Below are 12,906 nucleotides of genomic sequence, written 5' to 3'. Positions count from 1 at the left end.
TACCTGACGACGTATAGAATTCACAGTTTCTGTCCTTTCTGTCGGAGTGACTTGAAAGTGAATCATAAAGAGGAATGTTGCACCTGAAGAATTTGACGTAGATGAAAAATGGAGGATATGTATAACAATATATTTTGAAAATTTCCTAATTTATTATTTTATTTTGTCAAGATATGCAGTTTTATTAGAAGGTAATCTGCTATAATTTTAAAACTCCTACTGGACTCGGACCTGTGATCTACAGTTCAGCAGTCGATGTGCTAACCTACTGAGCTACTCAGCGGGGTATTTAAATCCAAAAAGAATAGACTAATATTGCTGATGTTGATTTTTCATCTATGTTTTAAATGGAAGTCAGCCATTATGAAGATGTAGAGTACCTCCTTAAATGGAAGTCAGCCATTATGAAGATGTAGAGTACCTCCTTAAAAGGCTAAACATTCAGTTACACGTGTAGACTCAGCATATTTTCAGCTATCAAAATCAGTTGCGAACTCCACCCTCAATAACCATTTGAAAAATAAATCATATGCTCCGGCTATAGGCCCACAAAGAACCAAAATATTTTCACGGTTAACACTTCGTCGATGGTTCATTTCTATCTATCAGTGTTTGTTTAGATTTATATAAGCTAAGGCTTGTAGTCTTTTTGCAATAAATAAGACACAAAACCTTAAATACATGTATGTACTTTTGCATTTATTGTGATTTCAATTTACGACATATATCTCGTTTATAAAGAAATCAATTATGACTCATTGATTGTACATTGTAATTTGTAAATATTGTTTAACGTCCCACATGAGAATATTTCAATCATATGGAGACATCACCATTGCCGGTGAAGGGCTGCAAAATTTACGCCGATGCTCGGCGCTTACGATATTGAGCAGGGAGGAATCTTTATCGTGCCACACCTGCTGTGACACGTGGCCTCAGTTTCTGAGGTCTCATCCGAAGGATTGCCCCATTTAGTCGCCTCTTACGACAAGCAAGGGGTACTGAGGATCTATTCTAACCCGGACCCCACGGTAGTAGATTAAATATCAGGGGCGGATTCAGGAATTGCGGTTACGGGGGGCGCCACTTTATGAGGCAGGGGGTCTGGATTTTACATATTTTATAGGGCTTGAAATATGTCTCCTATGTAGTCATTCTACTATTTTCTATTATTTTTTATAAAGTGAAATTAATAAAATGACGCAAATTTTAAGGGTTTTTGGAAAAAAATAAGTTTTCCCAATAAAGTAATTCAAGAAATCAAACGATTTTGTCATTTATTTCCCCGGGAGTGGAAGAAATTATTGCTTCTTTGCTTCGTTTAATACATTTTTCTAAACAAGATACCACGTACGATTGACCTTAAATTTGAAAAAAATGACGGGGGGCGCGCGCTGGCTGCGCCCCTTTTAGATCCGCTACTGGGTATGAAATATAGAGTTTTCTACATGTTATTGTTGATGCACAATTAAGTTACATTCTTAACACTGGTGGGAATGTTTTGCTATTTCTATACAGAGATTGATTATTCGACTACTTCTATTCATATCAATCTAATCTTCAGATCAACAAATGCACTGCTCCCGTCGCTTATCGTGATTTTTTTTATGGATTGTTTTAACATTATAAGTCTGTCTCCGTTACACAGAAAAATACCCTAATGCTGTAATTTAAAATGTACATGGATCGGAATAAGGACCCGAGTCCCTCTTACTGATAGGCAGTGCCACTTTCTACGAAAAATCAAACAGATATTCTGGAATATGTTTTTATTTAAACGGGGCAGGTTTAAAGGGAGTCACGCGTGCATGTACGTGTATTTTAACAATACTACACATGTACTACACATGTACACTAATAGAGAGATACTAAGTAGATGTAGTGTTACAGCGTCATGCCGTGGTCACAGCGTGCTATAAAAATCAATAGCCACGTCTTACAGTCTAAATGTATCTTATCAATAACAATCTTTTTTTAATCGGAAATTGAGTCTGTTTGTGAATCATTCACATTAATTTCAATGCGATATTATCTCCTTTTTTGTCACTAATATATTGATTTATTCAAACTTCTTCATGATCTTTCATTTGATTTTGTTGCAGAGTCAGTCAATGGAAAAATGAGATGTTAGTCTGTCAGAGGTCTTCATCAATATTTACTTCCTGTTTTAACCAATGTAACGGAGGGTGCAGCTTTTCAAGAGAAAAATAATTAATTGACATCAATGTCAGTTCTTCCTTATAGCTCGGTGCTTCCCTGATTAAATCATTCTCTTTATGACCGGAAGGCCGTGCGCACGTGTGTACCCTGGGCGCGTCATGCCTGAGACGCACGTACATGTATATGTACCTAGTGGAGTCTCCGCCGCCAAAGGCATTGAATTTAGATGTTGAGGGGAAAGTCGCAGGTCTTTCCGATCAGACCCTAAAATCTAAGGTCCTTAGTAACAGCAGGCGTTGTCACGATAAATAACCCTCACTGTTCTAGTCCAGAGCGCCATGTAGGCTCATAGTAACAGTAGGCGTCGTCATGATAAATGACCCCACTGCGCATGCTCTAGCCCAGAGCGCCATGTATAGTCAAAATTTGTTGCGTTTCAATAACAGCTGGTGACGTCTCTGAATAGATTCAAAATTATCGATAGGACGTAAATAAAACACAAGGAGATCACCTAAGCAAGTGAGCGTCTCTGATCAAAATTTGTCATCGGTTGATTGGTTTTAAGGTACACCATTGCCGGTGAAGGGCTGCAAACTTTAGTCCTATATTCGGCGCTTATGGCCTTTCAGCAGGGAGGGGTCGTTATCGTGCCACACCTGCTGTGACACGGGACCTCGGTTTTACATTGGGATTTATGGGGAAAATATATAACAATTTTTTTCAGCATAAGAGCAGAGCCATGACTATCATATCAATATCCAAATATAAGTTTATATCACAGCCACCGAGTGTAGGGCCGGGACACCGAGTGTAGTGCCGGGACATCGAGTGTAGGGCCGGGACACAGAGGGTAGGGCCGGATAACCATAATGGAACTAGCTTTTATATGGGAACATTCCATTCGGATCCAGTAGTTTATGCAAAAAAAAAAAAAAAAAAAAAAAAACTCAAACAAACCAACCTTTCAAAATCTATTTCTCAGGACAACAGGGTCATGATTAATCATTTATATATACAAGCATTATCAGGAAAGAACACATTCACATTTGAACAATTCGCCGCACCCGGGGTACGTCAGGGCTACCACAGGGGGAAACGTCAGGGCTACCACAGAGGGGGTACGTCAGGGCTACAACAGGGGGAAACGTCAGGGCTACCACAGAGGGGGTACATCAGGGCTACCACAGGGGGGAGGGGTACGTCAGGGCTACAACTGGGGGAAACGTTAGGGCTACCACAGGGGGATACGTCAGGGCTACCACAGGGGGAAACGTCAGGGCTACCACAGGAGGATACGTCAGGGCTACCACAGGGGGGAACGTCAGGGCTACCACAGGGGGATACTCAGGGCTACCACAGAGGGGGTTCATCAAGGCTACCACAGGGGGGTACATCAGGGCTACCAGAGGGGGCACGTCAGGGCTACCACAGGGGGAAACGTTAGGGCTACAACATGGGGGGGGTACGTCAGGGCTACCACAGGGGGGTACGTCAGGGCTACCACAGGGGGAAACGTCAGGGCTACCACAGGAGGATACGTCAGGGCTACCACAGGGGGGAACGTCAGGGCTACCACAGGGGGATACTCAGGGCTACCACAGAGGGGGTTCATCAAGGCTACCACAGGGGGGTACATCAGGGCTACCAGAGGGGGTACGTCAGGGCTACCACAGGGGGAAACGTTAGGGCTACAACATGGGGGGGGGGTACGTCAGGGCTACCACAGGGGGGTACGTCAGGGCAACCACAGGGGGATACGTCAGGGCTACCACAGGGGGGGGGTACGTCAGGGTTACCACAGAGGATCAAAATTGTACTCAGAAATATCAGTAAAGTTGTACATAAAAATATCAGTAAAGTTGTACATAGGAATGTTAGTAATAAGATTGTTTTCTCACGGACCGCTAGTCTATGATTAGTCACGGACTGCTACATGTAGTCTACGATTAGTCACGGACCGCTAGTCTATGATTAGTCACGGACCGCTAGTCTATGATTGGTCACGGACCGCTAGTCTATGATTAGTCACAGAGTGCTAGTCTACGATTAGTCACGGACCGCTAGTCTATGATTAGTCACAGACCGCTAGTTTATCATTAGTCACGGACCGCTAGTCTACGATTAGTCACGGACTGCTAGTCTATGATAAGTTACGGACCGCTAGTCTATGATTAGTCACGGACCGCTAGTCTATGATTGGTCACGGACCGCTAGTCTATGATTAGTCACGGACCGCTAGTCTACGATTAGTCACGGATCGCTAGTCTATGATTAGTCACAGAGTGCTAGTCTACGATTAGTCACGGACCGCTAGTCTATGATTAGTCACAGACCGCTAGTTTATGATTAGTCACGGACCGCTAGTCTACGATTAGTCACGGACTGCTAGTCTATGATAAGTTACGGACCGCTAGTCTATGATTAGTCATGGACCGCTAGTTTATGATTAGTCAAGGACTGCTAGGTTATAATTAGTCACGGACCGCTAGTCTATGATTAGTCACGGACTGCTAGGATATAATTAAAGTCACGGACCGCTAGTCTATAATTAGTCACGGACCGCTTGTCTATGATAAGTCACAGACCGCTAGTCTATGATTAGTCACGGACCGCTAGGTTAGGATTAGTCACGGACCGCTAGTCTATGATTAGTCACGGATCGCTAGTCTATGATTAGTCACAGAGTGCTAGTCTACGATTAGTCACGGACTGCTAGTCTATGATTAGTCACAGACCGCTAGGCTACGATTAGTCACGGACTGCTAGTCTACGATTAGTCACAGACCGCTAGTCTATGATTAGTCACGGACCGCTAGGCTACGAGTAGTCACGGACTGCTAGTCTACGATTAGTCACAGACCGCTAGTCTACGATTAGTCACGTTGATAGGCACGTTGACCGGCTATATCGATCGACCTAATTACTGATGTCGATCATGTTAAAGCTGAGAAAGTGGACATAATTCATTTGTTACAGTTTAATATCACACTGTTTCACCGACTCAATTTCACATAGAATGACAGCACAACTGTGAAGAAGGAATTGATACTTTAAGCTTCTAATTATTCACCTATAAACGTAGAAAATAAAAAAATAATAATAAAAAAACCCACACAGTATTTGTTTTTTCTTGTGAAACGTGTGTTGAATAATTTCATCTGTTATAAGTATGTCATGAACTTGTGTACATGACAACGCCTTCTGCAGGGTATATGCGCAAGATTCAAGATGCTGAAAAATAACACGGATCCTGTGTGTACTGGGGAATTTTCGTTCCGGAAGTGGATTCACATCAGATATTGTATTGCAATGACCTTCACTTTCAAAGCCAGATAATATAACGAGCATTGATACTGAAGTTAAGGAGTATTCAACGAAATTTCAAATATATATGCTGAAATTTACCTTGTACAAATATATGTGCTGAAATTTACCTTGTACAAATAGATGTGCTGAAATTTACCTTGTACAAATAGATGTGCTGAAATTTACCTTGTACAAATACTTTGTGCTAAAACTTTTGACAGAATTTTTTTTATCCTAGCCAAAGCATCACACTCTATGTTAAAAAGGGTGTGATGTGGTGTATGTGTGGGGAAGGGGATGTCTTTCTGAGGTGTTGCTATGTGTGGGGTGGGTGGGGGTAGGGGTGTCTTTCTGAGGTGTTGCTATTTGCCTTTCATTTATTTACGATGTGGTAAATATTCTATTGTTTCAGTGCTGTTTTGTATGTATCGCTATAAATTATAATTGAATCATTACTGGAGTTGGCATCTCTGCAGCAATCACGGTGTGAATAGTTGACGTGAAGGTTTCTCCATGTGTTAACATGATAGTGCCTGATATGGAGGCATTGGCTCTAGCTGGACATTTCCCAGTGTTGTCACGGTCAACTGAATCTGCTCTTGAAGAAGGTAAGAGAGATGTGTTCCTGCCGCAACAGCATCCGTCTTCAGTTGTGTTTTTTTTTTTTTTTGAGTTCTAGAGCATCAACGTCTGGGATGCTTAAGTTCTTAGTAGTACGGGTATCATGTTATATGAAAATGACTTAAATGTGTTAGGTTTGAAATTATAATTTCATAATCAGTAATATTTTGTCAGTATCTCATGTTTGGCATTAAGCTGTGGACAGACCTTTTTATTAGAGTCTGTTTAGGTTTTCCAACAACCATGGAAGCAACTGATTCAGAATTAATTTCAGATCCACGGGGTTTGTGCTACTGGTGTGATGTATTAGTACATTCAGGTCCACGGGGTTTGTGCTACTCGTGTAGTATATTAGTACATGAAAGGACCGAGGGTACGTCAATCAAGCCGATGTTTCTGTAGGGTATCAATGTATACATCGTGCCGACAACATGCGAATAAGTACACGTACCACTTACTCTAAAACGAGGAATACTAAGGTGGCAGGAGACAGTTTCTTTGGTTCTGAAACGTGTGGATAGGGGGTATACATCAAAGTCAGATTATGACAGACTAATGAAAAATCATATTTCCCTTTTATGTCAATACTTGTATTTCATATCAGTGTAGTTAATAAATTATGACCCTAAATTACATGTAATCTATAAATACTGGTGCTGGTGCACAAAACATGCTCTGAGCAGGTTCCCCATTTTTGCGGTGATTTTCTCTCATTTGGGCTAATCCGCACCACCCCCACACCATCACAGTACCAAACATGGGGATTTAGACACTGTGCACAATCAAGAACCCTATCTGCCCTTCTCAAAAATCTACTTCTCATATGTGGCCATCCACCTTCCCTTCACAGCTACAGACCTTTTGCTGGACCCTGCATGTTTTCACCGGAATTTCTTCAGCAACTGACCACGTGTCTTAATTTCGTATTTGTATGCTAGGAATCACGGTGACACCTACATGTACATGTTGTATATCAACATTTTCATTAAGCACTCCGCTGCATTTGACATGCATCCTAAAATTATTGTATACATTTTTACACATGTAATATCACTTCAAATATGGGGTATTTCCATTTTTTGAAAAAGTTAACCGGGGCCTGTAGTGCGAGACTGTCCCCTGCTACCTAAACATGTAACATGCGAATAAGTACCACTTACTCGAAAAGGAGGAAGACTAAACATGCACTTTTCATCACACATTTATTGCAATTTTAATCAATAGAGAATAGAACAAGATTTTATATGCATTAATAAACCTTTCATAGATCGGTAAGTACATACCCGGTCTGCCTGAGCAGTGACTCTCGGTGATAGTCGATGTTACTAAGTGTCGTATTTATCTTGTGTGGACGCTCATTTTTCAGCATAGATTGGTAATAGTTTGTCGCTATAGATCGGTAACAGTTTGTCGCTAGGTAACAGTTTGTCACTATAGATCGGTAACAGTTTGTCGCTAGGTAACAGTTTGTCGCTAGGTAACAGTTTGTCACTATAGATCGGTAACAGTTTGTCGCTAGGTAACAGTTTGTCGCTAGGTAACAGTTTGTCGCTATAAATCGGTAACAGTTTGTCGCTAGGTAACAGTTTATCACTAGGTAACAGTTTGTCACTATAGATCGGTAACAGTTTGTCGCTAGGTAACAGTTTGTCGCTAGGTAACAGTTTGTCGCTATAAATCGGTAACAGTTTGTCGCTAGGTAACAGTTTGTCGCTAGGTAACAGTTTGTCACTATAGATCGGTAACAGTTTGTCGCTAGGTAACAGTTTGTCGCTAGGTAGCAGTTTGTTGCTAGGTAACAGTTTATCACTAGGTAACAGTTTGTCGCTATAGATCGGTAACAGTTTGTCGCTATAGATCGGTAACAGTCTGTCGCTATGGATCGGTAACAGTTTACCGTTATAGATCGGTATCTGTACATTGGTGAAATTGAAAGGTTTGTCTTTTTAAAAAAAAGATTGAACATTCTTGGAAAGATGTTTATTGCGAGAAACGGATATGTTCTTCCTAGAACTCGCAACCTGCAGTGTAAGATCCATTGTAACTTTTCTAAAATTATTTTTGCAACAGAAATGCATGGTTTTATCACGAATTGTAAAAATATAAATAATACCCGTAATCCCAAGCATGCAGTTATTCCCAGTGTTGGTGAACTTTTCTCGTAATTTACAGTGTTGGTGAAATTTTCTCATAATTTACAGTGTTTGTGAACTTTTCTCGTAATTTACAACGTTTGTGAACTTTTCTCGTAATTTACAGTGTTTGTGATTTTTTCGAACAGCCCTCGTGAATCACCGGAGCGAGCAGAAAGAAATAATCCAAAAAATAAAAAAATATATACATTGTATACATTTACATATAGATCAGTGTCGGCTGTAACGACATTTAACAGACAGGGAAACCGAATTATTTCAATCTTCTATGGAACCCTTCTTGCCAGAAACAACAGCACACGGGGAACAGTTCAGAATTCACGTCCGGCATCTTTTGTGTCCTGGACATAATTGAAAAACCAGATTAACTTACAGTGGAAATCATGTAGTTATGGCAATCCCTCACCCCTCTTATTCTGGTTTGATGATCATTGGTCCATGGTGCTCAGATGCTCATTTTAAATGCTGTATTTTTTCATCTCTGAAATAAATGGATCCGCCCATGGGATGTGAGTGGCTACACATTTCTGCTATATGTTGGTGTAAGTGGTTACAAAAACACTTTTTTATCAATTTGGTATATGTGTGGGTATGGATGTGAGAACAGAACTCTTCTGTCGCGCGCATGTGCGTATGTGTGTGCGCATGTGTGGTTCAATTAAAAAAAAATGTCTGTCGTGTAAGGTTTGTCCGTAGTACCGGGGTACGTGGGTTCATGCTAATTAAATTCCGATACGTGGCGTGGGTACATGTGCGTTCCGTTTCCTGCATAGTAAAACAAAATATTGTGCCGGATGTGTACCGCACGTGTAACAGTTTTGAGTCTCCCGTTTTGTGATCCCTTTATTATATGACAAAACAACGGAGCGTACGTGCATATGTGTGCGTAAAAACACCCTTGTGAGGAAATGCTTATTAAGTTGATATTGTTTATTTTCCTATATCGAGAGATCAGGATGCAGATTTGTATGGAATGAAAAATCAATAACAAAATTCTTCTATACTCTTTACAGTCGCCCTGGCGAGTTCTAATTAAACCGACGTTTTGTGACCCCTCTGGGGCAATGATTATATTAAGCTGAAAACGGCGAGTAACGCTTGCAATGTAATGATACCGTGGGGGCTATCTATAATCACTGACTAAAAAGTAGTTCAAGATGATAGTGCCTAGAGACCATCGTACAACGCATGCATTCGATAATTGACCGCGGAGGCGGATCCAAGATTTCCGAACAGCGGGAGGGGCAAATGAAAATTTTTTTTGGGGGGGGAGTTCTACTCCCATTATTTTGTTGATTTGTGGCGAAAAAGGGGGCGGGGGGGGGGGTGGGGGTGGGGGTGACGGTCGCCCCTCTAAATCCACCAAAGTGACCAGTAGTATACAATTCTGTGTCAAGTAGGAGCTTGTAATTTTTCTCTATGACGAAATCGTGGTTTGCGCAAGTACTTCAGTTGCCTTTTATTCGTTACATGTATGTTCAACTTGTTCGCAGTTTGATGTCCTGTCAAATTAACTGTTTCTTGTTCGTAGTTCGGTGCCCTGTCAAATTAACTGTTTCTTGTTCGTAAATCGGTGCCCTGTCAAATTAACTGTTTCTTGTTCGTAGTTCGGTGTCCTGTCAAATTAACTGTTTCTTGTTCGTAGTTCGGTGCCCTGTCAAATTAACTGTTTCTTGTCCGTAGTTCGGTGCCCTGTCAAATTAACTGTTTCTTGTTCGTAGTTCGGTACCCTGTCAAATTAATTGTTTCTTGATAACAAAGTCGCCTGTACAAATATGGTTATGTTTTTTATCAATGACCTTGAAATGATCTTTGTTTTTAGAGACCTTGAATTTTAGAGACCTTGAAATGACCTTTGTTTTTAAAGACCTTGAAATGACCTTTGTTTTTAAAAACCTTGAAATGTCCTGACCCACTTTGACCCACTCTCTGGTCATTTTAACCATTGTGCCATTTAAGAGAAACGTGAAAAATATGTTTGGCAAATTTCGATTTATTTTTTAACAGTTGCTGCATAGACGAACCCCCAGCAAATTTGGGAGGATGACGCCATTGGTGGAGGTTAAATGGTGCCTGCGATTTCATGTTCATCGTTACTTCTCAAAAGAAGTTGGTTAAGGAGTCATCCATAATTGTCAACCATTTCAAAGTGTGCAAAAAGCACGCTCGGGGAGAGGGGGTAAAAAATCGACAATTTTACCGTACGTTCTTTTTTCTCTTGGTAATTTTAGACAGGTCAGACTTATAAACTGAATAAAACATCAATGTTCTGGACAATGCTTTATTACTATTTATTCCAGTACCTTGCACAACAGGGAAAAAAGTTGCTATGTAACACCGTAAACGTGCTATAGTCCCTTCTAAATTTTCAATTATGAACAAAATACTAGAACCAATACCTGAAAGCATTTAAAGCAAACTCATAGTTTGTTTGAAAACTGAATCTGAAACCTCAGTTTGAAAAAAATACAAATATGAAACGATTTAAAAAAAATTATCATGCAGTCACTCGAGTCAACATAACCAGGTAGTTTATACTTGTTAAAAATAAATTACATCATGTACAGGGGATGGATAAATATGCATGTAGCAATATTTGCTTGTTTCCGTATTGTTGTATTTTTATATAATTCATGGTTGTAATATATATGTTGGTTATGAATAAAATATTGAGTATTAAAGGTAAACTAATAAAATTACAGAAAGTGATTGCATTTTGATGCAGTAAATGATTTACCTAATGAATTTGCATATCAAACACATGTATGAAAACCTAATTGAAAAAAAATATATAAATTCAAGTTTCTATTATCTAGAATCCTTCTATACATGTTTTGTTTTTTTTAATTTCATTCCCTGTTTAACAAGAAAAAAAGCATTTTTAATACTCCACTGTTAATACTGATAGTTTGTCTTAATAAGTTTATAAATGCACATTTAAAATACAAAATTGTAATGCCTATAAAAAAGACAACACATCTTTATTTTTTTCTATAAAAACATAACTCTATTATATACACAAGATTTGCACATTTATAAAACATTATATCATTCATATATAACAAGAAATAGGGGTATCAATATTAACGAACTCAATGTTTGAACTAAATTGCTCATAAACTTGATTGTCGATCTTCTTGTTGGGAATTTGAAAATGGTTGATGTACACTTTTTGAAGGGGGGGGGGGGTCTCAAAAAATGTGCTTTTTGCACACTTTGGAAAATGGTTGACAATTATGGATGACCCCTAAATCACTTATATGTACTATATGGCGAACTAAGGATGACATTTTGTTTTTAAGATTTACTGAGTAGAACGTGGTGTTGTTTGTTGAATTTACGTCCCGTCGAGAATGTTTCACTCGTGTTGGGACGTCACTAGCTGTAGGCGGAGTACCACAAATTTAGATCTATGGTTAGCGCTCAGGGCGTAGCAGTGAGGCTTAATTATCTTGTCAACGCCTGTTGTGACAAGGGACCTCCTTTTTGTAAAGGTCATATCCGAAAGACCCGTGATTCTCACTTCTAAATGCCGAGCGCTTGGTGAAGGTACAATCACTACCCGTGTTAACGTCTTAGGTTTAACGCGGTCATGGCACGAACGGGGTTCGAAATCACGACCTCCCGGTTACGAAGGGAACGCTCTACCACTGAATTACCGCGACCGATCGCGCGAGGGATTGAAATTCACTGAAAACGACGAGAGACATTACATGTATATGTAATCATAACTATATTATCTCTATACAATCATTGGGAGTGTCAGTTCGAAAACGCGGAGTTTCACCGATCACTGGTAGTAATTCTTTAAAACACAGACTGATATACTTTGTGAATTTGATGTTCCGCAGCATGTTAAACTATCGCTATCCACGTCCCGCTAATGACAACTATTTCATATTTTCCATATTTCCCTCCTTCATATTCTAAAAGAAAACAGTCATTAAGTGCCAGATAAAAGTTTGGAACACACACAAGGTGCCAAGCCATCCTTTTCTCCCCTGCTATTAATCTTGTTAGAAGTTTGACAACATCTGTTGTACGCTTTGAAGTAATTCGTCTAGATGTTATGATTAAGGGGGTTAATTTCCCACCAAGCAAGATTGTTTTGTACGTTGCCGAAAAACAATATAATATTTTGTTCTGTGTCATTAAAGTACTTCTAACGCTCGGAAGCAACAGAGCATAGCTTCTACAATCATCAAATCGATGTGATGATCTAAGAATATCCTCAATTAAAACTCCTTAATGAATGCGAAATGTGAATTAAGTACCTTTGATAATAAATGTGAAGAGAATGATTTAAGACCACATCCTAGGTCAAGGCTGATGTGCTTTTACAATGATTAAATATAAATAGAATTTTGAAATGATATACCGATGAAGCATTAAAAGGTCTAAGTCTTCAGGAACATGTGCATTGAAGATCTTAATCCCGCGAGGTAGTCTCAAATCCTGACAAACAGACAATGTTAATTATAATCATGTAGAAGTCATTGATATACACAATGTATGATATAATGACAGAGTTATGTAATATAGAAATCATTGAGATGTACAATGTGTGATATAATGACAGAGTAATGTAATATAGAAATCATTGAGATGTACAATGTATGATATAATGACAGAGTCATGTAATATAGAAGACATTGAGATGTACAAT

This window comes from Ostrea edulis, chromosome 10, assembly GCF_947568905.1.
Source record: "Ostrea edulis chromosome 10, xbOstEdul1.1, whole genome shotgun sequence".
NCBI lineage: Eukaryota > Metazoa > Mollusca > Bivalvia > Ostreida > Ostreidae > Ostrea > Ostrea edulis.
This window is presented reverse-complemented; position numbering follows the sequence as displayed.